The sequence below is a fragment of the Theropithecus gelada genome, chromosome 10 (assembly GCF_003255815.1).
Source record: "Theropithecus gelada isolate Dixy chromosome 10, Tgel_1.0, whole genome shotgun sequence".
In the NCBI taxonomy this organism is placed as follows: domain Eukaryota; kingdom Metazoa; phylum Chordata; class Mammalia; order Primates; family Cercopithecidae; genus Theropithecus; species Theropithecus gelada.
Window position 1 is genome coordinate 4,515,907 of NC_037678.1, and position 27,967 is coordinate 4,543,873.

The 27,967-nt window shown below is 53.9% G+C and overlaps 1 long non-coding RNA gene across 1 annotated transcript; it reads left to right on the forward strand.

The window, feature by feature from the left end:
- The first annotated feature begins 18,564 nt into the window (after positions 1-18,564).
- LOC112633518 lies at positions 18,565-24,989 on the forward strand. Its single transcript, XR_003121539.1, has 2 exons — positions 18,565-18,947; positions 21,745-24,989. It is a non-coding gene; the product is annotated as an uncharacterized LOC112633518 (long non-coding RNA).
- Positions 24,990-27,967: the final 2,978 nt, after the last annotated feature.

Genomic DNA, 27,967 nt, shown 5'->3' on the forward strand with positions numbered 1-27,967 from the left:
TTTATCCAGCTCTGATCCCGCTTCTCGTCTCGTCGAACTCTCACCCTAACCAGGAGGTCAGGGTTACTAGCCCCATTTTACAGATGAGGATACTGAGGCTGGGGGGAGGCTAAGCAAGTTGCTCACCCCACTGGGCCATTCACTCCCTGCTGCCAAGAAGGTCCCCCACCTCCCAGGCTTTGTTCGTCTGTGAGCTGGAAACGTGTTCCCAGGCCAGCGCCAGCACCCACAGGGTCCAGGGGAGGCCAACACGCACCACCACCCCGGGCAGCAGGAGGTCCCGTGTGAGGTCCCGTGGGGAGAGCCAAGCTGGCCACTGGCAGGCCAGGCAAAAGGCCCCAGCGCCATCATCACCTCCCCGCTGGAGCCTCCCAACTCCCAGGAGCCGGAGGAGGAAAACACCGCCGGGACGTAGTCTGGGCTGGGGCCACCTTGCTGCTGACCCTAACAGCCCAGCACCCCCAGGTCCGGCCCGGCGAGCTCTTCTTGCAACTCAGCCACGTGGTGATGGAGGCACCTTCCCAGGCTTCCCTAGGCTCTCTGGGGATGAGTCGGCCAGGTTTTTAAAAGCTGGATCTCATTTTCTGCCCACATTTCTGACCTCCGGAAACCTCTTGGGGAGTTTTCCAGAGCCCTCCGGATTCCGGCGCAGGCACGCTTCCTGCCTCCACTCACTGTGTTCACAGACAGGTCACTGGGTGCTAAGCAGATGCCAAGGCGGGCTAGTGGGCACCGCTGCCCAGGCTTCTGGCTGCACCTTCCATGCTGCGTGTCCGTGGGCTCTGGCTAGCTCTTGGCCCCTCAAACAATCACCTCTGGTCAAATTCCATGACTCCTTCCCTCAAATAAAACCCTCTTTGAAAGCAAACAAAAATCCAAGTTCTGAGATCCCGGCACACCAGCGTACTGTGGCTTCATTTTCTCTTTGTCTTTCTTTCTCGGCATTGCAAGGAACTCAAGACATAGACAGAGGCTCTCATTTTACAGATAGGTAAACTGAGGCCCAGAGAGAGGAAGGGGCTTATTCAAGGGCCCACCAGTGATTCTACTGCCCAGCCAGGATGAGAGCCCAGTGCCCTGACTCAGATCCAGGGCTGAGTCCACAACACCAGGACCCAGCCGCAGCTGGCCTTCAATAAGAAAGGACAGGGGAGCAGCCACGGTGCTGCGCATCAGGCACTGCTGGTGGGTGTCGGCCAGGGTGGGCAGGGCCCAGACCGCTGGGTTCCCTGGCACGGAACGGCTGGTGCTCAGTAAATGTGGGAAGAAACCCCCAGGGGAAGCCTTGAACTGCAGGGGCAGAGCTTAAGGAAAGCAGGCCGGCTCTAATGGAAACCAGTCAGCGGGCCAAATGCAGCAGGAGCCCGCCCCCCCACCCCGTGGTTTCCATGGGGACGGAGCCCGGGAGGCGGAGCTCTGGCATGGCTGCTGCAGCAGATGTGGCCTGTACAGGGCCGGCACGGGGCGGTGCCTGGCAGTGGGGCCCTGGGACGTGGCAGGCCCAAGGGCTGGACGCAGGGGCCTTGCAGCTGCACTTGGAGGTCAGCTTTGGGAAGGAGCCGGGGGCTGCAGAGCTGCCACCTCTGGAAGGCTTCCTGGCTTCCTAAGATGCTCCAAGCTAACTTCTCAGCCCCACCTGGTACTGGCCTCTGACTGGTCTCCATTTGGTGCCCGTGTTTGCTGAGGACACGCAGCCTGCCTCTCAGTGAGGCCGCCATGCCTGTGGGCCAGGCGCAGGCAGTGCAGGGCTTAGAATGTGGGTCTAGGGCTCCAGCCCCTCTGGCCAAGGTCCCAGTGCTCCACCAGGTCTGCTGGATCCCATCACTCAATGGCATTCTCGGGCCTCTTCCCGTGGCCATCCCGGGGTCTGGCACTTGACGGGTTCCATAACCTCTCTGAGCCAGTGCTCTGCAGAATGAAGTGAGCTCAGAACTGCTCTGAAACATGAGAAGAGCCGTGGACTCAGGACCACGAGTGCCACAGCGCTCAGAGATGACTGGTCATCCAGGAGTGTGAACCATGCTGACGGATGGGGTGGGGTCTCCAGAAGGTTCTTGTGCCCCCTGACCTGACGTGGTCCCCATCTGCCCATGCAGGGCTGGTGTCTTGTGAGCCCATCCTGGTCTGGCACATGGCGTCTGGGTGTACAGTCTCATATGGTTCCCACCTCTGGGCCGTAGGAACACCAAGAACAAGGACGACCGCAGCTCCCTCCTTCCCACCGCCTGCTGCCACACTGCGTGCAGTCTCGCACCTGCCAGCACACCAGCCTGGGCACAGAGCCCGAGTGGCAGGGTGCCCTGGAGCCCTGTACAGCCCAAACCATCACGCTCTGAATGCTAGCGCAATGGCCACCCAGCCATAATGGTCTCAGGGCCTCAGAGCCAGAGTGACCCATGCCCCCAGGACAATTCCGGCTTTCCCTGGGGCAGAAGAACTCCAAGCCGACGGAATGGTCCTTCCTAGTGCTTGGTATCTGGAGAGAACCGGACAAGACTAGCATCCAAGAGAGGCTGAAGATCTGAAGATAAACAGGGATCCTGTGTGGTTCTGTGCAGGCACAGTTGTGGGGAGGACCTGGGTTAGGGAGAAGGCTCTGGTACCTGCTGGCCCCGTGACTCTGGGGAGATCCCTCAGGCTCCCTGAACCTTGGCCTCCTCATATAGAAAACTGTTAGCACCCACACGTCACGAGACTGGAACTTCCACCCAGACGGGGACCCTGTCTGTCCCGTTTACTCCGTATTCTGGCCTGAGAACAGCACTGCTACATGCTGGCTCCAAATGGATGTGGCAGTGAAATAGAATTGGCAGATTAAATTTAAAAATGGATGTTTATAAAAATGGACGGAAAGCACCTGGCCTGGGGTCTGGCACTTAGTAGGTGCTCAACAAAGCTCAATACCCCTTGCCCTGTGGGGCTGAGTCTAACATCCAACAAGCTCCAACACTGCCCTGGGGGTGCCGAATGCGGCCCCCAGCTTTCTCCCCTGGACCAAGGCAGGGGATTTCTACCACCCAGAGTTCCCCGCTGCTCCTGCCCTGCTAGCACCCGTCGTCCCGGCCACAGCGGCCTCATCTTTTCCTCCACGGCACCTGGCCGAGGCTGTGGCCGCCGCGGGCCGGCGTGGCCTGCCACATTGCTTGGCCCCAGGAGAGCCCATTTGCAAGCTGCTTCCATAGCGCAGATACCTCGGGCCGAGCCCAGTGGGTTTGAGTCATTTGAGTCCGTCACAGGACAGACCTCACCCCTGGTGCTGGAGACCCAATATGGAGGCCCGAGCCCCCTGCGGCCCACCCACCAGGTGCTGAGCGTCTCCACAGGTGCAGGCATTGAGCAACTTACTATCTCGAGCTGAGGGCGCCGTCTCCACGCCGCCCAGGCTTCCAAATGCGGCCACGCGGACTCTGAAGGGCGTTCGCTGTGAGGTCACAGGTGCCAGCGTCTGTGACCTCGAAGCACCAGGCCCAGGAGGAGTCCTCCTCCCGTCGAGTTGAAAGAAGCCGCGCAGGCGGGAGGCCTGGCAGGGTGGGATCCCTCCACCCACGTCTGGGCCGGAAGCGTGGGCACACCCACTCCAGGAATCCTAGGGCGGGGTCAGGCTCCCAGGAAATGGGGCCAGAGGTTCCCTTACAGGCACTGGCGCAACCCAGCTGCCTTCCCGGTCCCCGCCTCCTGTGGATTCCTTCTGGGGTTTTGCCAGAACGGCTGGCCCAGCCCACACCCTGAATCCAGCCCGCCTTGAAGCTCTGGAACCCAGAGACTCATATCAGCTGATGCCGGGACCCTTCTCCAGGACCACCTGAAACTGCCACTCACCCGGCGCCACCCTGGCATCTGGGCGAGTGCTGGGTAATACCATCCTGTTAAGGTCTTGGGAAGCCGGTGGGTAGGGTCTGAAATGGGCTGAGACGAGCCCACCGCAGAGCCTGGGCCTCCTGTCCCGTCTTATAGGCCACGGCAAGGGGAACACCAACGAACCAGGGTCTCCACAGACCAGGGGCTCCCCAGACCAGGGTCTCATGTGGTACCTCCAGCCGTCTACTGAGGCGGAGGCTGGAAGCCCCATTTTAAAGACAGAAGCCGGGGCCTTGTAGTAAGAATCGTTTTTATCACGGTCTCTTTTGTCTGAAGGTGTGCTGGGCGTTTACACCGTCTCATCAAACCCCAGGCCCTGCTATGTTCCCTATTAGGAAATAAGGCCGCTAAACCTCCCTGTGCCCTGGCACGCAGCTACACGTGTGTGCATGTGGGCAGACACACAGACCTGCCCGGGAAGGCCCGGCCAGCTGGCCGCTTCTTGGAGAAAGGCCGCTAGCACGCTGACCTGCCGACAGAGGCCTTCCAGGCCGCTCCCTCCCTCGGCCCGCCTTCCCGGTCCTGTTCTGGGCCTGCCCACGCCGCCATTTCCTCTCCAGGGCCTGCAGGCCTCACATCCACTCCTCCCAGTCTGCAAATGGCCGGCGCCCAGAACCGCCTGTCCACATAAGGAGGCAGCAGCGCGTCTGGCCAAGGCCCAGCATGCAGGCCACTCAGCCAGGGCCTCCCTCAGCAGTGCTGAGCACCTACGAGAAGCCCACGCCTGGATACCCAGTCCACCCACTGCCGGCTTTGGCTAGCCCTGGGCTGGGGAGAAACACCCTTCTTCACACAGGCATCCCTGGGGCAGTGGAGAGCCCACGGCCCAGTCATCCCCAGGGGCGGTCTGAGGACTGTGCGGCCCACTCAAACAAATGCACCTCCAAACACCAGTTCACCTCTTTGGAAACTGCCGACCTACCAGGAACCTCATGCAATGGAGAAACAAGAGGACACCTGTGCACATGTGCAAACATTACACGCACACACCTCTGTGTACAGGCATGCTGTCCACACCCGGGGCCCCACACACACAGGTACAGCAACACTCGTCAGTGAATGCTATGGCAGCACATGGGCTTTGGAGGATGGCAGGGCTGGGTTCAAGTCCTGGCCAAACCCTTATCAGCTGGTTGAACCTCGGGGAACCCACTTAGCCTGTCCGAGGTTCGCTGCCTCCCCTGGTGGAATGGAGGTGATAAAAATGCCCCTTGCAGGCACAGTCTGAGCCTCAGAAATCCGGCAAGGAAGCAATAGCATTTACGGGGTGCTCACCATGAACCCAGCTTTCCATATGTTCAGAAAGTTGACATTTACTGCCTCCATTTTACAGACAAGGAAATGAAGCTGGAGAGGTGAAATGACTTGCCCCCGATCAAAACGGCCCGGAAACAAAGACGACTCAATCTGAACCCAGACCTTGGGTCCCAGAGTTGGTGCTTTTCTGAATGCAGGAGCCACCGCACCCAGCGGGCGCCTGTGAAGAGCAGCAGAGAGTGCTATTGCTACTATTACCACCATGGCCACGCCCACCGCTGCTAAGAGGCTCTCAGACCTAAAAGCTGCGGCCGTTTCACTTTGCCTCATCTTTTAGAGCGCCCAGACCAGGGCCATATTCCTCTTGCTACGAGGGCAGGAGTCAATAGGTTAAAAGACCAGAATTGGAAGGGATGACGTTGTTAAAACTACCAGACAGCAGAGCTGGCTCCCAAGCAGCTCTGGCGAATTTCATCAACTTTTACTTTTCCTATTATTTGCTAACATCTCCGCCAACAGGTCCATCCCTTCAAATAAACAAGCCACAACAAAGTACTTCTGTGAACAAATGGATGTGGCGGCTGGAGCTCGCAGGAGGGAATACAGGGGGGTGCGCCCTTCCCTCCTCCCGGCCACTGCCACTGAGGCAGGAACGTGGGAACGTGGTCTCAGCCGGTGAGAAACTGCAGAGCCTGAATTCAGAATTTAGAAACACAGAGGCAAACAGTTACACATATGGGAAAAGAAAGAAGCCTCCACTGATTACATCATAATATGAGCATATTTGCAAAATAAACAGTTATCATCATTTGCAAATTACTGTGGCTGTAAAAACTGCTCTGCCCTCAAGGAGGTTCATACAAACCAATAAATTCTGCACTTCGCTATCTAGGTGAGATAATTTTTTTTTTTAAAGTTTATGGCTACTTTACGTATTTTACCTGCTGAATTTTTTGTGGATGGTGTTTGGATTTAAATGTGTCTTTAGACCATCCTAAATATTCATCATCTGATTTTTCATAAAGGCCTCAAAATAATATGCAACTCAACACAGAACAGTTAGAAATTTAACACCTTCCCTATAGAGATTAAAAAGATAATAAAATTATTAAGATGTTAAAATTGCAGTCAAAAGATATTAAAAGCCACACCCAGGAGTTTGAATTTAAATCTTGTGTCCCGCTGCTGACGTTGCAGCACAAGAGAAAAATGGGTAATTAGTTAAAACATTGATGGGTCTTTGACACAGGGCACGTGGGGTCTTAAAAGATGAAGACCAAAAATTAAATTAAAGTTTAATGAAGGTGATGATTGTTCCTCTGCCGAACTTTCCAGGGGATGAGAAGATCATTGAATAAGTCTGTTTCTATACACAAATGCAACTTGTTTATTTTGACCCCAGTTCTTCGAAATTGTCGACTCCACAATTGAAATATGCTGTGTGTTCCAACAAGTACCCAGCAGCCGTAATGACAGACCAGCCCATCTGTGCTGCGAGAATGTATAATTTCAGTCTATAGTGGAATTTATATAGAAGCGATGATGTGAAAAGTGCTTTGCGTGGTACTTTCTTCAAAAAAAAAAAAAAAAAAAAAAAAAACTGCCGAGAAGCACTGGGAGCCATGGAGAATGCTGAGATTTTAGCCTGATTTTTTAAAAAGCAGAATCCACAGCATTTTACTGATTTTGAGGTGGCAGGGAGGGGTCAAGTGTTAGCCAAGCTAAAAAACTAAGATGATAGTTGATCACATACAATGGTCCCAGGTATCCAAGGTATACACAGGAAAGTGTGTTATCCATACATGTTAAAAATACTAGATAAATGTAACTGCAGTGGCAATATTAATTTAGAACGAAAATGTTTCCTTATGTGAATTAATTGATTTTTCTGCTACTTGCCCCCTACCCTGTCCAAAAAAACAAAAAACAAAAACGATAAATTAATGATCAGGAAATTTGACCATCTTTCATTCTAGGATTTAGGATTAAGGGTCTATTTGCCTACATTAATTATACCAAAAAAAAAAAAAAATGAGTGTCCAGCTGTTAAACACGGAAATTCTTTTAAAATGCTGAACTCTCCCCACTTTCCCCCCGGCCCATTCCCTATCTCCTTGACTCTTGCCTTTGAAATATATTACGCGCTGTTTTTGTTTTTTTGTTTTTTTCTATTACTTTTATTTTGCCACCAGTGTTTTATTTGATGCTTGCTAAATATTTGGGTGGCATGAATCCTCCAGCTTGCAGCAGCAGAATGTGGCTGTCACAATCATGAAATGTTTTAATTATCTCTGCTATATATGCCTGTTTCTGCAGCCCCAGACCCTCCAGTATCGACTGCTGGCTCATCTACGAACAAAAGCAGCCACCGAGAGTCCTCGCGTGAGCTGAGCTCCGTTTACAGATTTGGTGCTGTCTGCCGAGGCCGGCCGCTCAGACCGAGGCCCGCGCACGCAGGGCCCACGCGCCTCCGAACTGGGAAAACAAAGATGGATTTCCATGGGAGTTTTCCTCTCAGTGCTGTTTAGAACTTTCCGGGTCTGATTCTTCCATTTTCTATAAATCAAGACCCTGGCTCCCCTCAAGGGTGGGGAACCAGGCCACATCCCAGGACGCTTTTGTCAGCCTGCCAGAGTGTGGAGGTGGGCATGGGCTGCGCTCTGCAAAGCCCACCTCTGAATCAAAAGGGTCAGCACTTCTGGAGGGCCAGGGACCAACAGGGACACCCAGGCAGCCACTGAACCCAACTCCGGGACAGCAGTGGCAAGGCGGGGGGACTCAAAGGCCTTTGAGGGACTTCCAGCCCTGCCGGCCACGTTTCAGGCCCTGGACGACCTGGGTGTCTCCCCTCAACAGCTCTGCAGGTGAGGAACTGGGGTGGGCCAGGACACGGGCAGCCCATGAGGCCACTCAGGACATCCCCAAGGGGCTGTATAGTGGACAATGCCCAGGCGCACCCCACACACAGTCTGCGGGCAGGGCGGTGACAAGACAGGCACAGCACTTTCAGGCGGAACCCCCAAGTTGAAATAAGTGCTCAAAAACAAAGCCCAAAACAACCTAAAATATTTTTCCCCACGCTGAGCTGAGAGCCAAAAGGAGCTTTCTTTTTTTTTTTTTTTCCAAAAAATAAAACGAAAGGGAGAAAGAACTAGATCCCTAAACTGTGGACATGGTAGCATTAAAGATGCCGGACAAAATAAAAGGGACTCTGTTTCTAGATGCAAAGTCCTCCCTCCCGGGTGCCGGCCTGGCCCTGCCTGCCGATGAGTTTGCTGGGAGGAGCTGTGGACGGTCCTGGTGGTTTTCCCTTTGCCACTCCTGGTGCCACCAAAAATTAAGACAATAATAATAATAATCACAATGAGACCCCACGCACAAACTGCCACAACCAGGCAGGCAGGAGTAGGCCATGGTTATTAATACTCTCAAAGCATTTGTTCCCATTATAATGGAAGACGCAGCTACTGTGAAATAATAAACATTCATTTTTATTGTGATTTCTAAAGCCTGTAGCTTTGGATCTTGAAAGTAAATGGGCTTGGCTTCTGCATTTTCCCTGCAGTTTTTGGCAGGGCTTCCTGCACGGAAGATGGAGGGCTCTGAAATAGAATTCCGAGTTTGGAGAACCAATTAGAGGGAGGACACGTAACAGGCACCGGGGCACAAGATGGCAGCACCCTCGGCTCGTCTTCACGACAGAAGGAAAGAAGGTGACTTACCCGAGGTGCCGGAGGATGGAGGCGCCTTCTCCAAAGCCAGGAAGTGAAAATGACGTCCATGGGCCCGGCCGGTCACCCGGGCGGGGGAGGAGGGCAGGTCCTGCCGGCCAGCCGGCTGCCCGGTGCCAGCCCCGGCCACGGGCCTGTGGGCCCCCGGTCTCTGGCCGTCACCGTCCCTCGGTCCAGTGGGCCCGGCTGGGCCTCGGCCACCCCGGCACAGGGGGCAGGGCTGCCAGGAGCCATGTGGTGCTGGGGGAAGGCCCTGCTGCCAGCCCCGGAGTACGAGGAAAATGCTACTTTTGTCTCCTGCTCTCATCTGGCACTGGCTGCCCGGGGAGGGGGGGCAGAGGCGGCCGCTGCAGCTCGGCCCCGCCCACCGGGAATTTTTGAAAGATGCTCGTGGGTGCGGGAGGATGGCAGACGTGGCAGTGGCGGGTGGGCCGGGCCCCCAAACCCACCACCAAAAAGGAGGAGGCTGGCCGGGCGGGAGAGGGAGGAGGAAGCCGGCGTCTGGCCACTCAGTGGCCGGCCAGGGAGGACATGGGGAGCGGCCGCCTGGGCCTGGCCAAGGCGCCCGCACCCTGTGGACGGGCAGCGTGGCCTGGGCGCCATGCTGTGGGCGCCTGCCTGACCGGGCTGCTCTGAGGGGCTGGGCGTCCGGGCGGCCTGGCTCACTCCAGAGATAGAGGCCACATTGTTCCCACGCCAGGCTCAGCAGGAGGCAGCCAGCACCCTGCCCGTTTCTCCAGGGTGAGGCCAAAGACCCCACCCTGAAAGCTGCCCTGGCCGGGGCCCTGGCAGTGAGCCCCCTTCTAACGCCTGCGGAGGCTGGCGCTGTTGTAGCCGGGAACCCAGGCTGCAGGTTTGAATCTGGCCCTGTGTCCGACTGGACCCTTCACCATGAGCAAGCCTGCCTCAGTTTCCCCATCTATAGAAAGGGGGTAATGGCTCCTCCCACTCAGGGCTGCTGGAGTGGCAGAATTAACATGCACAGAGCCCGAAGCTCCATGCACGCACCCAGTCAGCGCTCGACGCCAAGGGGTCCGAGAGTGGCCAGGCAGCTGCGGTGGACAGGGCATCGGGGTGGAGTCCAGGCCCATCACCCTCCCCTCTCAGACCCTCACAAATCCTTGCCTTTCACCAAAATCAAACCTCACCACTACCTCAGGGAAACATCCCCGTTCTCTGGCCCTACAACTGGGGTTGGCAGGCCTGGGGTTTCACTGTGGCTCTTTCATTTGGAGACAAAATATCAGGCCCCATTGCTCTCTCCTGCGGGCATCAGGCTGGGTCTGCTGGGTCACCTGTTTGTCCAGCTCTCCCTTCTCACCCTCTATGTGACCGGGAGCTGCAGCAGTGACCATTGGGGTGTCCTTGTGCAAGTGAGCAATAAGGCTGGAAGTGTGGGAAGGGGTTCCCCAGGAAGCGGTGCCACCCACCCCATGGCCGTCTAGGGGCAGGCAGGGCCAGCTCTGCACCAGAGGGAATGGCATGAGTGACCATTGCCTTGTTCTGGGCCTGACTCCTGGGTGTACGGGACACATCAGGGCCTTTCTGTCCATAAGGACTCGAGGTAAAGGGTGGTCTAGGTGGACCACGAGAGCCCGAGTGGACTGTGAGAGCCTGCCGCAGTGGACAGGAGCTCCCTGCTGCCTGGATTCTGTTTTAACACTGTTTTACGCCTGCTCAGAGCTGGTCCTGCTGAAAGCCAAAAAAAAGGGGGTGGGGGTGAGTGAGCGAGGAGGAAGCTGCCCGGGAGGAGCCCTCAGTCCTGGGCTCTGGTCTCACGCACACGGCCACGTGACTGGCTCGCCAGCTGATGCCAGAGACAAAGCAGGTAGGACTCTGATGCCATGCGCCCCAACAGGAACGCCGGGAATTCCATTCCAGCAGCGGCTTGGCCTGGCTGCCAAGAGTCTGGCCCTGGGAGGGGAAGGGTCCCCCATGCTCCACGGTGCGGGGCCTGTTCTGCCAGCAAGCAACATCGGGAAGCCACTGAGGACGAGATGGCAACAGTGGGACCCACAGGGGCATGGCAGGGGAGGCAGGGCCTGGGTTACGGTTGCAGGAGGAGATGACTGTCCCCCTACCCGCAGAACCGCTTCGACCAGAAACGTCCACTGCTGTGCCCGGCTGGCCGCCCAGGAGATAATGGCTTCCAAAGCAGGCCTACAGGCCACTGTGGGGCTCAGGACACGAAGGCAGTGGGCCTGGACCCCAGCCCGTATCAGGACCTTCTCAGATGGAGCTGCAGGTGGTGAAGCCGGGCAACCATCGCACTGTGTGGGGCCAGAATCCCCGTCAGGCCCTTCTCCTGGCAGTGGAGGGAGGGCTCCACAGGTAACACCCATGCAGCCGCCATGCTCAGGACACACGTGTGCCCTGCAGGCCAGAACCCACACAGTGGGCGGGGGGGGGGGGGGGTTCTGGGTGATGGGCAGCCCCCATTCAATTCACGACAGCTTCTCTTACAGTTAAAATACATGGAAAACTGGAGCGCCGGCACCATCATTTTATTATAATTTAAAATGTAATTATAAAAGGCTGATTTGAATGTAAATATCTCTCTTAAACACATGAAAGGGGATTCTAAATTTAAGAGCCCCAAATCAGCAGGTAAAGATTTCAGCTAAATGCTCTTCCTGCCATCTGAAATGCCAGAATTAAGGAAAGGGCGTTCCACAGGCAAAAAAAAAAAAAAAAAAAAAAAAAGCCCTGGTTTTAGAAAACCAAAAGCATCGGGGATGATTCTTTTTAAATCTGGAGGGAAAATTCTATCACTGCTTAAAAAAAATTGTTTGGCCTTTTTACCATGTAGATCTCATGCACACATTTAGTAACCACAACCACCGGTCTTATTTTACGACACTAACCGGTGACCCTGCGGTCACATCTCTACTCAGAAATCCTCTCGGCGCTGGCTGGACAGTGGGCCCAGCCACTCTCTCCACACAGGCTCCTGGGTGGTCAGAAAGATGAGACTCCCCAGTCCAGACCCCACCAAGAAGCTTCCCATCCCCAATTTTCGTTTTACTTTCAAACTGCCTCCCACCATGCACAAAAAAAGTGACTAGACACCTGTTTTTTTTTTTTTTTTTTTTTTTGCCCATTGTCACAAGATTTCATTCTTTTTCATGATTTCCATTATACCAATTCTGCCTATAGCATCAGAGGCTCCTGGACACCCGGAAAGAGAGCTCTTTTCTGAGTAGGCTGACGTAAAGGGCTACAGGGGCCAAACTGAGAAGCTCTGGCATTGAAAGCAAAATAAAACATGTGACAGCCGATTGACCAAAAAAAAAAAACCCCTCATTTCTGAAGCCAAATATTATACTTGGCCAAGAACACTGCTTGGGTGACCCTGGTCCCCCACCTGATCAGGGCCACTCCCTCATCTGTCCTCCTTCAAGGCCTCGCTGGGGTGTCCAGACAGGTCCCCCTAACGTGCTGGGTGTCCCCGGCCGATGGGCCACCTCAGCCTTCCCAGCGCTCCCCTGGCACCACAGGAATGCTTCACTACAGCCCCAGCACGGCCCACTCCTCCCAAATCTGCTAAGGCGAGCCTGGGCTCTGGCCTGGCTTCCCCGGGGCAGCTCCTCCCACACCTCGGAGAAGGGGCCGAGGGATGGCTCGTGTGTAGGCCTCTTCATTCTATCAATTCAGAAAATATTCACGGAGCCCTAACTCTGGGCCGCATTTGTCAGAGTTACAAAAACACCCTTTCTAGCCCGGAAGGGTGTTTGCTTGTGCGTGGCTTCACCAAGTCAGGCTGGACTCTCCCACAACCTACGGGCCACTCCCAGGTTCATCTGAGAATGGAATTTGGGGAGGAGTAGACACTGGTAAACCACAAATATTGGCCCAAATCGCCCTCTCGATGGCCTCTCCCTTAGCCCTTTGGGGACAGACCCTTCCTCTTCTGGGCTCTATTTTTCCTCACACTTCCATTTTGTGACCCAGCCGGCTAAGGCCAACTGGGCCTGGCTGAGGGAGGCCCCATCCGGCCCACGATCCCAAACCTGGCCATCGTTCTAGCACTCGCAAGTGAAGCCCTGCGGCTTTTAAAAAGAAATCATGGAAGAAAACAAAATTAACTCGTGCAAGCTTAGCCTCCACTCAACAAAGAAAGCCAGACGTGCCCACTGAAATTGTTCAAGAACCACGGGTCAGGAGACCTTCTTTTTTCTTCTCTAAATCTCTGTCTCCAACTACACGTTTAGGGCCTGCCATTCCCGGACGCTCGAGCTCCACAGACTGTCCCAGCCCAGGGAACACTGGGCAGCTCTGAAAATAAATATTTCATATGAAAGATCCATTGTCTCTGCTTGGAGACAATTGTTGCTTTTTCTCTCTGCTCAGTTCTATAACATCAGAAACCATGACCAATGCCATTTAGGGCTCTCTCTTATTCCGACAAGATGTTTTCAGCAAGGACGATCTTGCTGGGTCTTCCTGAACGACCAGCTAGGAGGGAAAACTCCAAAGCAAGCATTTTGGTTAACGTACCAGGCCAAAGAACAATTAGCTCGTCAGAGTGGTGAAATCCTCCCACCAAATCACCATCTGCATTTCCAGCGAGGACACTGGTGGCTGGTGTGGCCGCTCTGGGACCCTGCACCAGGACGTCCTACCCCGTTCTTTCCTGCCCCTGAAGTGAGTGGGAGAACAAAGGTCAGACCCAAGGCCAGCACCCACGTGTGCTTTCCGTCCTGCCCCTGGGAAGGGGTGCCTCCTCCGTCAGCACTTCCCAGGTCCCCAAGGAGACCCTGGTCTCATCTTGTGTACCCAAGGTGAGGTGCAAGATGCATCTGGAAGCCACATTCACACCAAGTCCCTGTGATGAGGAACGTGCGGGCTCTGTGAGCTCCTGCCAGTCCACCTGAGAGACACCATCAAGGTCCACTTTTGCTCCCACTTGTGGGGTCAGGAGAGCGAACTTCTTGGTTCATTTTCTGGTGAGACTGAAGTTGGGTTATCTGTTACTTAGAATATAACATCATGCAATATATAAAATAATAGTAGTGGTAAATAAAATAAATATTAAGCAAAAACAGTGATTATTGTTGACAACAATAAGTGACAATAGCAGTAGCCATTTATGTCCCGCCCCTCCCCAACAACGTGCCTGGAATGGTGCTTTATGGAAATAATGTCTGAGGTCTCTGAGGTGGGTTAACACTCTTCCCGCTTTAGAGCTCAGAATCCAGGCTCAGGGGGGAACTCAAATGTGCCACGGTCACCCAGGCAGAGGCAGGGGCAGACTGAAGCCCAGCGTGCTGACTCCACGGTCACCCAGGCAGAGGCAGGGGCAGACTGAAGCCCAGCGTGCTGACTCCACGGTCACCCAGGCAGAGGCAGGGGCAGACTGAAGCCCAGGGTGCTGACTCCAGCTTGCTGCAATTTCGGCAAGAGCATTCTCCTCTCTCCCCAAACGTGCAAAGAACCCTCAAAACCCAACACCCCAAGGAAGCACGGTGGCTTTATGGTGTTTCTTGCCTGGCCTGGAAGGACCCCTCCCTTCCTAGAGGCCACCCTTCAGCACAGGCATGCGTCTACACTGCACGAGAGGACATTGCACCAGACACGAGGCAGCACCTGCCCAGGCAGGGTGCCCATCTGGGTGATCTGGGTGGGCAGAGCTCTTCCCAGTTCCTCCTGGGCCACACGGCCTGCCTTCCAGTCACGCCCCATCCATGCTGGGCTGGGACAGGCCCCAGTGCCCTTTAAGGGGTCGGAGGGAGTGAGAAAGGTTCACACAGACAGCCTGACCCAGCCAGGTGCAAACCACATAAAAAGTAACCCTGCTGCAAAGCACCATGCTGTTCCTGTGGAGCAAGGCAAACTGCTAGCCTGCACCTGCTCAGGCATGAGACCTCACCATGGCGGAGGGGCACTGCCCAAGTGGAGCCCAGCTCGTCCCCACCAGCACCCTGGAGACCCTTCTCACCCAGGAGGGGCTGGAGCCTGGTGAGGCCCCAGCACAGGCGAGGGACTATCCTGGGGTAGGCCCTGGTTTAAAACAAAACCAGAAAAACCAGGGCCCATCCTTCCACCAGCCCACACCATAGTGCATGTGGCCCTCGCCCCCTGCTTTCCACATTCTTGATGTTAAATCCAGAAGTGATTTAAAAAACAGACAAGTGCCAGTTTCATTTTCAGAGCCTTCTCTTGTGTGTGTGCGCCCTCAAAAATGAATTGTGCCGGGATGGGAGATTCCACCACCACTGGGAAGCCCCTGGTGGGACCCTGAGACTCTGTCAGGCTGAGCTGGCTCGAAGGAACATGGACAAAGGCAGGACGGGGCCTCGCCAGGGCCTCTGTGCCCAGCGCTGGCCCCAACTGTTGGCTGCAGAATCTTGACCTCATCCCATTTCATGGGCGAGGGGCACACTGTGTGGCAGGAGACGGGGCTCTGGAGCTTTGACGAATAGCAGTCCTCACTCAGCAGCCCTGGAGACCTTTGCCTGGCTCGCCCCGGGTCTGGCCTGTCGAGCAGAGGAGCTGGATGCCCCTTGTTTCGGGATCTGTTTTAATCCGGAGGGACGCCCTGCAGCCTCAGCAGAGCACCACACCATTCCTGTCCTCCGTGCTATGTTCCGTCTGCTGTGGCCTCCGGGTAAACGTCTCCAGCATTTTATAGGCAAGGCCCGGGTGGAACTTGAGCTTCTTCTAATTACCAACCTCGTCACTGCCAACGCCATGCCAAGCAGAAGCTCCCGGCTATCATGGCATGCCTTCCGCAGCTGCACCCCGATTCTGAGATCGCCCCAGAATGTCCCACCCCAGGTTTCACGTCTGCTAACTGCATCTCATAAAGTGATAAATAAAAACTCAAAATGGGGCGACGGGGCAGCGGGGGAGGCAGCCCAACAAAAAAGACGGCCAAGGTTAGTTCCTCCAGCACAGAGGTAAACTTCCCACCTCCGGCCGTGACTGGCTGGACCCCACTGAAATGGTCCCCTCAGTCCGTGGGGTTCTTGGGGAGGGCACTAGGCAGCTGAGGGGGAGGGAGGCGTGAGGCAAGCCTGGACTACCCAGGCCTCTGTCCATGTTCCCAGAAACACAGCCTCCAAGAGCCAGCTCATAGCCCTGGGGTGTTATGGAAACAGGCCCCCCATTATTTTGTGGTGAAAGCACCCAGCAAGGTTATCCAAACCACCTCAGTAAGGTGGGGAGGGCAGGGGGGAAATTGCACCTGTGGCACAATCATATTAAAAAGCAGGCTCAATCCCCCACTGTTTGGGGTTTCATTTTAACCCCAGCTCCGTACACACGGACAAACATATTTTAAACCCCAAAGAGCTAGAACCAATGAACTAAAATAAAATGAAGCTATTGCTGGCCTGCAGGCTGCCTTGGCTTTTGAAACCCAACTACGAAAAAATTAATCTCCATGTTACCTTGAAACCCTATAATCATAGCAAGCAAGCATTCCTTCACCCCTTTCTTGCTCCTCACAAACTCCCCAGGGCCACTGGCTGGGCCTGTGTGTAAGGCACCTATAAAGGGGCATTTATTACAAAAAGTTATGAGTTGTTTTTCGTTTTACACCACTATAAACAGCAGCTTCCACACAAGGGCCTTTCACTGAACCGGCCCAAATGCCGCCAACGCCGAACCGAGGATCCCCCCTTGAATCAGCTCTCCCCAAGTGTCTGACCAGGAGGAAAAAATCAGCAGTGTGGGTTTAGAAATTAAATGGAATATTTCAATTTTCCAGGAAAGAGGTGTAGCTTCCCAATAACCTTTCCAAACACATCTAACAAAAAAAAATAATAATAAAAATAAATTCTAAAAACAGATGTTTTCTTTTTTCTTCCCATTGTGTTTAAGATGTCTGCTAACGCTTATTTTACGTGTTCAACAAGATTCTCTCTGGCAAATAGCCTGCACACCTCAGATTAGAAGCTGTGCTTCACAAATTCCAAGATCCAGATTAATGCCGAGTGGAGTTTTCGCAAGCTGGTGCGGCTTCAGGTTCAAGAGCAACCTCCTCGGTGCGTTCCCTGGTCTGTGGAAGGCCTGCCCTACGGAAGTGTCCCTCTTAGTGATCTCTTCATTAATATTTAAATATTCACTAAGTAGCGAAAGTGAGAAATGCACTTACCGTCCTCGGGAGTCGCCGTGAACCCGATCGTGACCTGGGGCGCACAGGTCGACAGCCCTGCCCTTGCGGGAGGACCGCGCCTGGCCGCCGCCGGCGCCGCGCTCGCGTGCCCAGAGCGGCACAGGCCCTCAGCTAGCGGTCTGAGTCCTGGGTTCCAAATGCTCACCCTCTTCACGCGTTGAAGCGGCGGACGACAGAGCGGGGCCAGTTCCCGCAACTCCGCAGGGTGGGACTGCTCTGGACGGCCGCCGGCGAAGCGCACGGCCCAGGCCCCACTTCTCCGGCCCCGCGCCGCGTCGGTCCTTGCCTTCGGGCTCCGGCTTCCCTGCGCTTAGCGACCCGACTGCGCCAGAGAGTGGCCCGCAGGACCCGGTCACGGCGTCCGCGCGCCGCAAGGGACCTTTGTCCCAGACGAAAACGAAAGCGCGCCGTCCCGGGGACGCCCACGCCCTGCCGCGGAGAGCCCGGCCGGCGCGCCCCGCGACTTTCTCCAAGTTCACGTGCATTCCGGGGCGGGCGTCGCGGGCCAGGACTTGCAGAGCCGGGCCGTCGGGCGGGCGGCGGGATGCAGGCGGGCTTGGGGACAGCCCCGCGGGGCGGGTCGGGGCACAATGGGCGCCACCGGGCAGGCGAGCGCGGGGACAGCGTGGGCCCGGCCGCCGCGCGGCCGCTCGTCTCGCGCTGCCCGGGCGCCGAATGCGGCGGCGGCTTGGCACAGACGCGCCGCGCGCCCGGTGCATGCTAATGGCCGGCGGCCGCGCCATGAATTATTCAGCAGCGGCGCGGAGAGGGCTAGCGCGGCGCGGAGGGCGACCCGGGCCGCGCGTCCCCCGCCGCTGCGAAGCCGCCGCGGCGACTTCCCAAACTTTCCCGGGTCCGCACCGAGGATGCGGCCCCCGCGGCGGCGCCGTCCCCGCCCGAGCGCGCCGGCCGCGCTTCCCCCGTTGCCGCCTATTTTATGTCTTTTGTCTCGGAGTTGGCACCTGTCCCAGAGAGCGCGTTTCCCTGCCCACCCCTTCGCCGCCGGATCGGAGCGGGGGAGGGAGTACTGGGGACCCAGGGAGGAGGGGACGGGGAAAGCAAGGCGCCTGCGGGCCCCGCAGCCCGCGGAGACCGCCCGAGAGCGGCGGCCGTGCCCGCGCGCCCGGGCACCCCTGTTCTGAGGGGAGATCGGGGCTGCAACCGCGCCCGGAATACCAACGAGGCCGCCCGCGGCCCCCTCCGTGCCCGCTGCGGGTGAGGACCGGGCGCCGCCCCTCCTGGGTTCCCCCCTCCACCGCCCCCTACCCCGGGACGGCGCGCGCGGGCGGGGCAGGCGGCGCGAGCAGCGGATTCGCCGCCCGGCCCCGCGTCTCGCCCCGCAGCCCCGCGTGCGCGTCCCCGCGGGCACGCCGCCCCGGGCGCTCCTCGCCAGCGCGTCCCCGCCCCGCAGCCCCTCCCGCCGCCCGCCCCGGGCAGGGGCACCGCGCCGCGGGGACCCAGCGGCTTTCCGTTTCGCGCCCCGGGGCCCGCGCGGCCAAGGCGGGCGGGCGCGAGCGCCCGGCCCGGCCCGCCCCTGCCGCCCTGGCACCGAGGCGGCTGCTGGGGCGCGCTCGGCGGCTGCGCTCCAAGGCGCCGGCTGCCATGATTGCGGGCAGCGGGACGCGCGCGCACGCTCGGGCCCGGCTCGGGGACCCGTGGCTGACCGACGGTCCCTGCAATCCCCGCAGCCTGGTGCCCGCAGCCCCGAGCGCGTCGCGGACAGCGGCCAGGCTCTCCAGGCTCGTCCCCGCGGGGAACAGTGTGCGCTGCGGACCTCTCGACGCGGCCCCGGGACAGCGCTCGGGGCCGACAGTGGCAACGGGCTTCCCCCAGGGCGGAGTTCGCGCATGGGCGACCCCGCGGTGGCTTCCAGGACACTGCGGGCTCCTCGGAGCGAGGGGTGCCCAGAGGGGTGGGAGTCGGGACCCGGCACACGGGAGCCGGCCTGCGGAGGCAGGGGTCAGCGCACAGTGCCGGGAGATGTAAGAGGGGCGCGCAAGGTGCCTGGAGGAGTTGGGTTGGGGGGTTGTTCACGGTGCCCCGGGAGGCGTGGGATGGGTGGGGACGCGGTGCCCGGAGCCGCTGCCTAGCTCCGAGCGCGCTCTCTTCCTTCCCAGTGGAAACAACTTCCTGCTTCCCCGACTCAGGGCACAGGAGCTGTGGGGAGAAGTTCAAGGCCGCAGCTTTGCTCTCTCGGAGCCCGATGGCGACACTGCTGGCCCCGGGCCACACGATTCCTTCCCAGGCCCTCCGGGTGGTCGGGACCGGCTGGCCTCTAGGGTCCGGACACGGGTTAGAATGCCAAGGAGGCCGCGGCGTCTTTTCCCGCCCGCTCCACAGAGGCGCCCGAGTGGTTCCCAAACCGCAGAGGGGCCGGCCTGGGCCTCCGGCTCTCGGGGACGCACGCGGACACAGAGTCACTATTCGGACACAGAGTCAATATTCGCAGACCCGGTCCCCCTGCCCAAGCATGCCCTGGCTCAGAGCCGCATGGAGCTGGCTGTCCCCAGACGCCTGCGACGGCCCGTTGGCGACCAGGGCCCGAGAGAAACAAGGCCTCCCGGGTCCCGTCCCAATGTCTCTCTGTGCTTGTCTCCCCCCAACCCCCCGCCGCCGGCCTTGGCATTCTAACCAGTGTCCCTTGACGTCACATCTCGCCATTTCTGCCAACCAATTGAAACTTGCCCGTTGTCATAAAAATATATATACTTTTTATGCCATTGGTAAATTCAAAAGTTCCTCGTGTGCCCTGCTTCCCAGGAAACTTCATTTCACGTTGGATTAGACTGCCCAGGAGGGCAACGCTGGGCTGGGGCAGCCGGGCAACTCTGTCAGGGCCTCGCTGCCCACTGAGCTGCCTTCCACAGCTCGCTAGACCCCCATGATTGTGGCTGTGAATTGTGCCAGCCACCCTGATATACACACCACTGCCTCCACCCCATGACACAGAAAATTTTGGGGGAGGGAAGGAAGAACTCAGGGTATGTTAAGAAACCTTCCCAGTTGCTTTCCTGGGAGTTGGGGCGGTGGGGACTGGAATCTTAGTATAGCATCTTCTTTCTAGAAGCTGAAGGAATTCTAGGGATAGCTTTATTTATTTATTTTTTGCTATGGGAAAACTCAGTTTTAGAAAATGGAGTAGAAATGTTTTCCAATTAATCTTTTCATTGGAATCCGGACCGACTTTCCCTTTCCACAGCTGCCTGGTGGCTTCACTATTGCGTGGGTCGCCCTCTTTTCCTGAGGAAGGTCTTGTGTCTCCCCCTCACCCCCCAGCTCCAAGGGCTGTGGGGCCCAGAACTGGAAGCTCAGGAGCTCTGTGCTTCCCCAGAAAAGGGCACTGCTCTCTCCGCAGCCTGAGTCTCAGACATGCAGTGTCTACCTTCTAGCAATACAGCAGGGGAAATCAATCCTGTCTAGCACTGTGCTTTATAATTTTCTTTCTTCACTATTAAAAATTTCAGCCCCAGATAGGAAGTGTGGGGTAAAAGCACACATTCCCACAGGATGAGTCTGTGCCCAGCAGCGCCCAAAGCTCCACATATGCCCCTGTAGCCCCTCCTAACCCGGCCACACCAAGGCAGAACTCAACCACTAACTGCTCTATAAACTCCTCCTGTACCCCATCGTTACTGTATGGTTCAACTACTTTAAAAAACATACTACAGATATTTTGTGGTTTAGCAAGTTTAGGGACTCCAGAAGAACAAAAATGCTTTAGAAACTGAGATGAATGCAGAGATCTAAACATCATAAGCACCAGGCCTTTTAATATGGAATCTTGTTTTTCCAAAATAATGAGCACACCCGGTAACGACCAAATGGGGATTCTGAACATAAATATATGGTTACTATTCTCAATAAAACTGTTCTCAAGGGCAATCTCTAGAAATGATGCATACCTTGGAGATACACGTTCAAGGGAAAAAAGGAAAAAAAAGACCGCATCCAACAACCACACTATAATCTATTTATAATCACGTTCCTAAACACTATAAATATTATAACTAATGTGATATATGTTTTGTGATTAAATGGGTGGATTAAAACATTGAATTTAAAAAGCCACAAAGAAAAAGAGATTATCTTCTATTATGCCACTTACAACTTTTGTTCCATTGGCACAAATACAGATTTGACAACTATATCATTACTGAACGCAGTGACTAAATGCCAGGATATTAGCTTTGTAATTTTCACCTGAAATCATTGTATAATCATACTGGCTTGCTAACCTTCTTTTTATTAACTGATTTTTTTTTCTTTCTCTCGCACCGTAATAAGTTAATTTAATGCCTTTTTTCCACTTACAGTTTTTATTTGGTAAAGCAAGAAATCAGATAAGTCAGAACAATATTCAAGAACACACACTCTTTAAAAAAAATTTCCCCCTGTACTTGGCAAGGATTTACATATAATTTGGTTGCAAATGCAGAAATCAAATGCTGCTTTATTCAGCAAAAATCATAGCACTCAGGTAATTCCACTGGGTAATATTCAGGTTAGCTTGTTTTTGTCTATTTGCTATCATATTATTCAAAGTAAATAATATTTTTTAAAGTATGCTCAAATTATCAACAAGAAAACCTGGAAAATTTACATTGTCGTTGAGCACTATGATGGACAAGTTTCCAGGAAGAAAAACTTGGTTTTTGCCTGTGGGCCACAGCCATGCCTGAGGTCAGATGTTTGAAAATAAGCTCTAGGAAGGCTGTTGCTGTACTAGGATGTTTACAGTATCAGCTTTATACAGTTATTTTTTTCCTGATTTCTCCCCAGATCTGCCTAATGGGAATGGAGCCGGCAACTTCCTGCTGCCTTGCTTTCTCCGCCAGCCCCTAGCCCACAGTCCAGCCTTAGAAGGCTGAGGGGGGTGCTTCGGTTTAGTTTCTTTTTTCTCAACGGATCGATATTTAATAGTTTAAATTTTTCAGTATCCAAGACGTTAGGAGGACTTAGTAAACAGATGCATTTAATCTAATTAAAGCAAGGACAACGAGTGTGAGTGAAAAATCACGTTTTCACTCGGGTTCTGAACACTTAGTTGCACATCCAAGAATAATTATGTTTTTAAAGCCAGCCCAATAAACTTGAGATTGCAAGTTTTCCATGGCTCCTGGATAAGATGCCACTTCGATCATCCTAGACAATGTGCCTTTTGAGGAGTTGCTCAGCAGCTTTGGGGACTCTGGATAAAGGCAAACCAGGCTTATGATTTTTTTTTCTTTTGCCTTTGTTTCAAAGTAGTTTGCAGGTTTGAGAGTCCATTTTGATAGGCCTGTTTCATAATAACATACGCTCTTACTGCATGATGGGTTTATTTTCACTCTCAGTTATTTATACGCAACCTCTAAGCATCAATCCGCCTTGGACAAACATGCGTTTATAATTTTCATAGAAATAAAACAGCAAAAGATAATTCAAAGTCAATAGGATCTCAGGCTGGACAAGGAAATGTGAGCAGGCACCCGTGAAAAGGATTCTTTCCTTCTGACATGATGAAGCATTTTTCAAAATCTTTTGCTTTATTTCACTGTTTTTTGTCAAACTTGGCATTTGTTTACCAGCAACAATAATGAAACTCTGACCAGGGAACAAGCCTGTTTAAGGACAAAAGCATACGCCGGACACTGCACTAGTGCACCCCACCCCAAAATAGCAAACAAAAAAAGCCCAGCATGCTGGCACCATTTTTTTCCTATCTTATTTCCTTTCCTTTTCAATGTAAAGAACATACTTAAGTGTGCCTGCGTCTGTGAGTCATGCACATCGTGCTTTGATGGTGCCAGCTCCACACGCGTGCAATCACATGTCTGGTTCTTAACCTGTGTAAGCAGCGCTTTGCCGCCTTTAACGTGCTTTGGAAGTCTCCACATTCATGTTTCATGTTGCGGCGCCTGCGTATGTATCTCAAAAAGAAGTCTAACGACCCCGAAAGCATTCTTAAAGGGTTAATTATTACTTTTCAATTAAAAGGACCGCATAAAACAACTAGAAGTCTACGACAGGCGTGTGTTCAATCATATAAGAATATATTGTACATAATATTAATAAACACATGCTAGTATGAAAAATTTCCCCTTAGGAATGAGGAATTACGATTAATGTTTTCCATTCCAAAGAAGTAACAACAAAAATCTGAAAATATGTATTAAGGATGACGGGCCAGTATCTCTGATTATATACGCATCTATCAAATGCCAAAGCCAGATTCTTGACTTTAAATGAGGAATGAGAAAAGGCACCAAACTAAATTTTTTAAAAATAAAAATTACCATTCCAGAAGTGAGTGCTGAATTAATTTTAGTCGATCACGTCTATAATTTCTAAAATTGAATAATCAGAAATTGGGAAATTAACATTTTTCTAAAAAGTTTATGTGCTACTTATAATTTTATCGTACAGCTCTTCAGTGGGCTAGGTAAATTCCTCTAGAATAAACAGAAAAAGAAAAGAAAGGAGAAAAATCTGATTTCGAAATCAAATAGTTGGTTGTTAAGTTGCAAGGGACTGCAGGAATTTTTACTAAAATCAAGATTTCACAGATTACTTCTTTAAAATTACTACAACAAACTTAAGCTGCCCACAAGTGGAACTCATACTGAAATTGGGATTTGGTTTTGGGGGACTGTCAATTACAAGTTGTTTGGAATTTGACCACACTGGTCTTATTTATTGAGAGACTCTCATTTTATTTTTAAAAAATCAAATGTGACTTCACACAACGCAGGTGACTAATTTATATATAAAAACAGTTTCATTTTCCTGACTATGTCCAAGTATCCTATCTTTTAGATCTGGCTAACTTCAAGGTTAAGGTCAGATTTTTCATAGGAACCCTTTCTACAGAAAGAAAAGAAGTGTTTTAACTAAACTTATCACTACAAGACAATATTTAATTGCTGCAAAAAAAAAAAAAAAAAAAAAGAAGAAGAAAACCAGTGCTTTTTTGTTTCTTGTTATTTTATAGGGCAACTTCTGGTATAGTTCCTAATTTTAAAAGAACATGGAAGTTCATTTTTTTAACTCCCAAAAAGGTGGTAATGTAAGCAACCAGATAAGAAGGGACACTGACCTTGAAAGTAAATGTCTATATAATATTTACATGATGAATATATATTTTTAAAATTGATTTCAAAGTAACCTGAGATGTGGATAGGTATTTTCACTCCTATTTTGCTTGGTTTTCAATGATGCACAGAGGCAGGGGTTTTTGAATATCATCAAAGGTTTGCATCTTCGCTAATATCTTATCCATCAATTTTTCAACTCCGCATTCTAAATATACTGCAAGATGCTGCTTCCCAAGCGCTCCTTGCCCATTGACTTTCTGTCTGAGAGGAGGCAGCGGACCCAGAACCGCACGCTCCTTCCCTCACTCTCTCGACTTCTCCAAAACTGGAAGTCTCTCACACACAGAATGCCGGAAATGTATAGAAGGACTCCAAGGCTCCCTGAGAAACTTCTCGAGTTGGGAAAAACCTTGTCAACGCACACCTGGACCTACAGATTCGGAAAAAGTAACCGGCTGTAGCCAAAAACCAAACACTCAACCACCGAACACAGTCTGCAAGAAACACAGAGTTCTTTGACGTGACAAGAAGAATTATAAATAAAATAGCTCCAAGGCAGACAGGCTGAATGAGCCTTTTAAGACAGCCTGTTGGTGCCTCAAACTTTAATACTTAGTATATCAAATGTTAGCTCCACGAGGACAGTATCCTGGGATATGTGTGTGTACACATATGTATTCGTGTGCATAAATGTATATACATAGGCGTGTGTGTAGTGATAAATGTTCTGTTGCCTTTACCGCCTGGGGGCTGATCGAGGGCCTGGTGGAACGTCCCTAGCCCAGAGGAAGGAGCAGGCCCTACCTGCGTTCTCCCTGGGTTACTCCCTTCCTCATTACACGTACACAAACACCAAAAGCCAGGGAAAGCATAACTGCTGTAGATAACAAGGGCAGATCTCAGATAGAGAAAAGCTTTCTCTGCAATAAAGAATTATTTTGTGAATGGTAAGCCAGGCTGACCTCATTCATCATCATCAGGACAAAGCATAAGCAAGCCGGTCTTGGGAGCGTGGCACAGTGCGGCACCAGGGCACCGAGAAGGTGTGCCCCCTGCCAGGCAGCTCTGGAGGCCGCACAGTCCCGTCCCCCAGGAGAGACGGCCCAAGTGTGTGGACTGGGCTGGGGTTTGGGCCCAGTAGACGCTTACGCAGTCCAAGCTGGGCAGAGCAGTGGAGGACTACAGACGACAGGCTTGGACCCCGGGAGAAACACGTAGGGCTCTGAGGCGTATATCCCAGGGGGATCTCCAAACCGTCCACTCCAATCCCCCAAAGTGGGGGCCATCTCGCTGTCATGTTCAAAGGCCTTCAGAGGCCTGCAGTGCTCTCTGTTTCAACTCCATTTCTCACCGTGCTCAGCCCACCTCTTTCTTATAGCCAGTGCAGAGGGTTTTGACACCACGGTTCAAGTCAACAAAATCATCCTGATCAGTTAGTAAGTGCCCGGCACCATGGGAATCACTAACCATTTGAGTCCTAAAACAGCAGCCTCGGAGTAGAGGGTTTTTCCTAAGGTAGTAAGGACAGCACCTCACGTGTGCAGAGCAAGCACTTCATCATTTACACAACGTGTTCTCACCTCGCCTCACGTGACTCTCCTGGCCCGTGTGGCAGACAGAACAAGAACTCTCTTAGCTCTTTCAAGACTGGGGAAACTGAGGCCCAGGTGAATGGAGTGGTGACTAGGCCTGATACTACACAGACTTGGGACCCTGACTGCTGTGTACACACACGCACTTTTGTCATTTTTGTTTTTTTAAGGAAAACATCACCATCCACCCCTTCACACTCATACACACATAGGCTTATTTTATGAACAGTTTCCATGCAAAACAGAGCCCCATTGATATTTAGGTCCCAGAACTGCCTTAAGCTGGTCCGGCTTTGGGAACTCTCCCCCCATCTCCCCTGCAGTGGCTTCCATCGTCCGAGGTGCCCACCTTTCCCTGCCAGGTGCATTCTGATCAGCCCCTAAAACTAGACTGGGGCGAATAGACCTTGGGTATAAAATCACAGACACAATAGCCCCACCAGAGTCCTTGTCACAAAGCTGCTTTGCCTGAGCTGAAGAATCACAATAACCCCATCCTCTGTCCTCGTCTGCCAGGCTGCCAGCCCCTGCAACCAGAGCCTCCCTGGCCAGGCACCCGGGGTGGTTCCAAGCCCCACTCAAGCTTCATCCCTGCTTACAGCCCTCTGTGAACCTGGCAGGCACCTGCCCCATGGTCTCAATATCAAAGGCCAATCAGTGTTGAGGACAGCCTGGGGAGAACCCTCACCATCTCACGTCTGCAAGCACTGCTGAGAGAGGGGTGGCGGGGTCCCCAGCCTGGGCATCAGCATTCCACGGAGGCAAACTTTCGCTGATCAGATTGGATTATTGCTCCTCAGAAAGGAGAAAGGCTACGTAGAAGTGGTGGCTTTGGGAGAAATGCACGGAAATGAGGCAGGCCGGTAAAGAGGCACCGGGCTATTTGGCAGTCGTTCTATGAAAGGCAAGAATTATAAGCCATGCCTCCCAGGGGCTTTCCTTCCCAGGTGGAGATTTGCACCGCACACCGAGAAGGTGATGGCCACACCTGCCTCCCCCAACTCATGGCCCACGGCAGGACCCCTACTCAGCTCCATCCTCACAACAGCAGGGCATATCCAACAACTCCTGACCACCAAGTCTTCCCAAAGCCAAATTCCACATTAGAATATTCCACCGTGCAATCAACAAGCTCAAAAAAAAAAAAAAAAAAAAAAAGTCTTCCTGGCAAAGTCTGGCAATATTTACAGCTGATGAATGAACAAAACTGAAATCAGTGAGAGTCAGGCAGAGGGCCTTCCTTGCCTGGCCGGGCCAGGAACTGGAAGCCATTCCGCTCGTCTTGGGAGGCAAAGGCTTTCAAGAAGAGTCCTTTCTCTTCTTTCCTTTTTGCACCTAATTACAAAAGAAAGTACCTTCTTAAAAATCAAACAGAACCCTTATGAAAATTACAAGTGTTAAGTCTCAAAAGCTTCTTAGGATAAAAATTATAACCTTGTCCAACATTTGAGGAAAAAACGAAGAAAGAGGTAAAATGGTCAAGGCCTGAATTTCGTGTCAACGGATGCATTCATGGCGTTAGCATCCTCCTCTGGCCTAGAACCGTTCCCAGGTGCTGGAAAGGTTATGATGTGGAGGAAAAAGAAGTTGTGGGGGGGAGGGGGCCCACGTGCTGAGGGTCTGAAGGGTTCCATCTTCCCCTCACCAGGGGAGTGGGGTTCGCATAGATGGAGCGTCTTTTTTTTTTCCGTGTGACAGGCTTCCTAACAGAAATAAAGAGCAGAAAAAGGAAAACAGGAACTAATACACGTCTCCTCTGCATCCCGGCTGTCTGAGGTCCTTACGGGGCCTGCACAGGCGGACCACGAGCCCCGGGACCCGGGGAGCAGTGTCGCTGCGGCCTCCCCCAACCCCGCTCCAGGCGACAGGCACCCACGTGGCCGCGGGAGTGCGTGGGGACCTTGCGCAGACCAGGAGCACCCGGCCCCGGGGCGGGAGGCGCGGGCCAGTCTCAGCCGGCCAGCTCCGGGCCTGGCGGGGCACAGGGCCTAGGCCCGCCGCGGCTCTGAAGGCGGGGAGGCCTCGGTGCGCCTCCTCCAGGCAGCCCCAGGGCTGGCACGCGAGGCAGGGCCCAGTCCGGCACCAGGCCTGAGGCTCCGGGTCCGCGGCGGGCGGGGAGTTCGGTCTGCAGCGGGGCGGGGCGGGGCGGGGCGGGGCGGGGCGGGTCCCGGCGGGTCCCCCGGGTTCGAAACGAGGCCTGGAGTCGGAGTCTGGGCCCGCGGTCCGCCTCGGCAGGGACGAGGGTTCGAGCCGGGGTCCGAGGCCCGGGTCGGGTCGGAGTCGGCGGGCGGGTCCGGGCCCTGCGTCCGAGGGCGCGTCCGGGCAGAGGCGACGGCA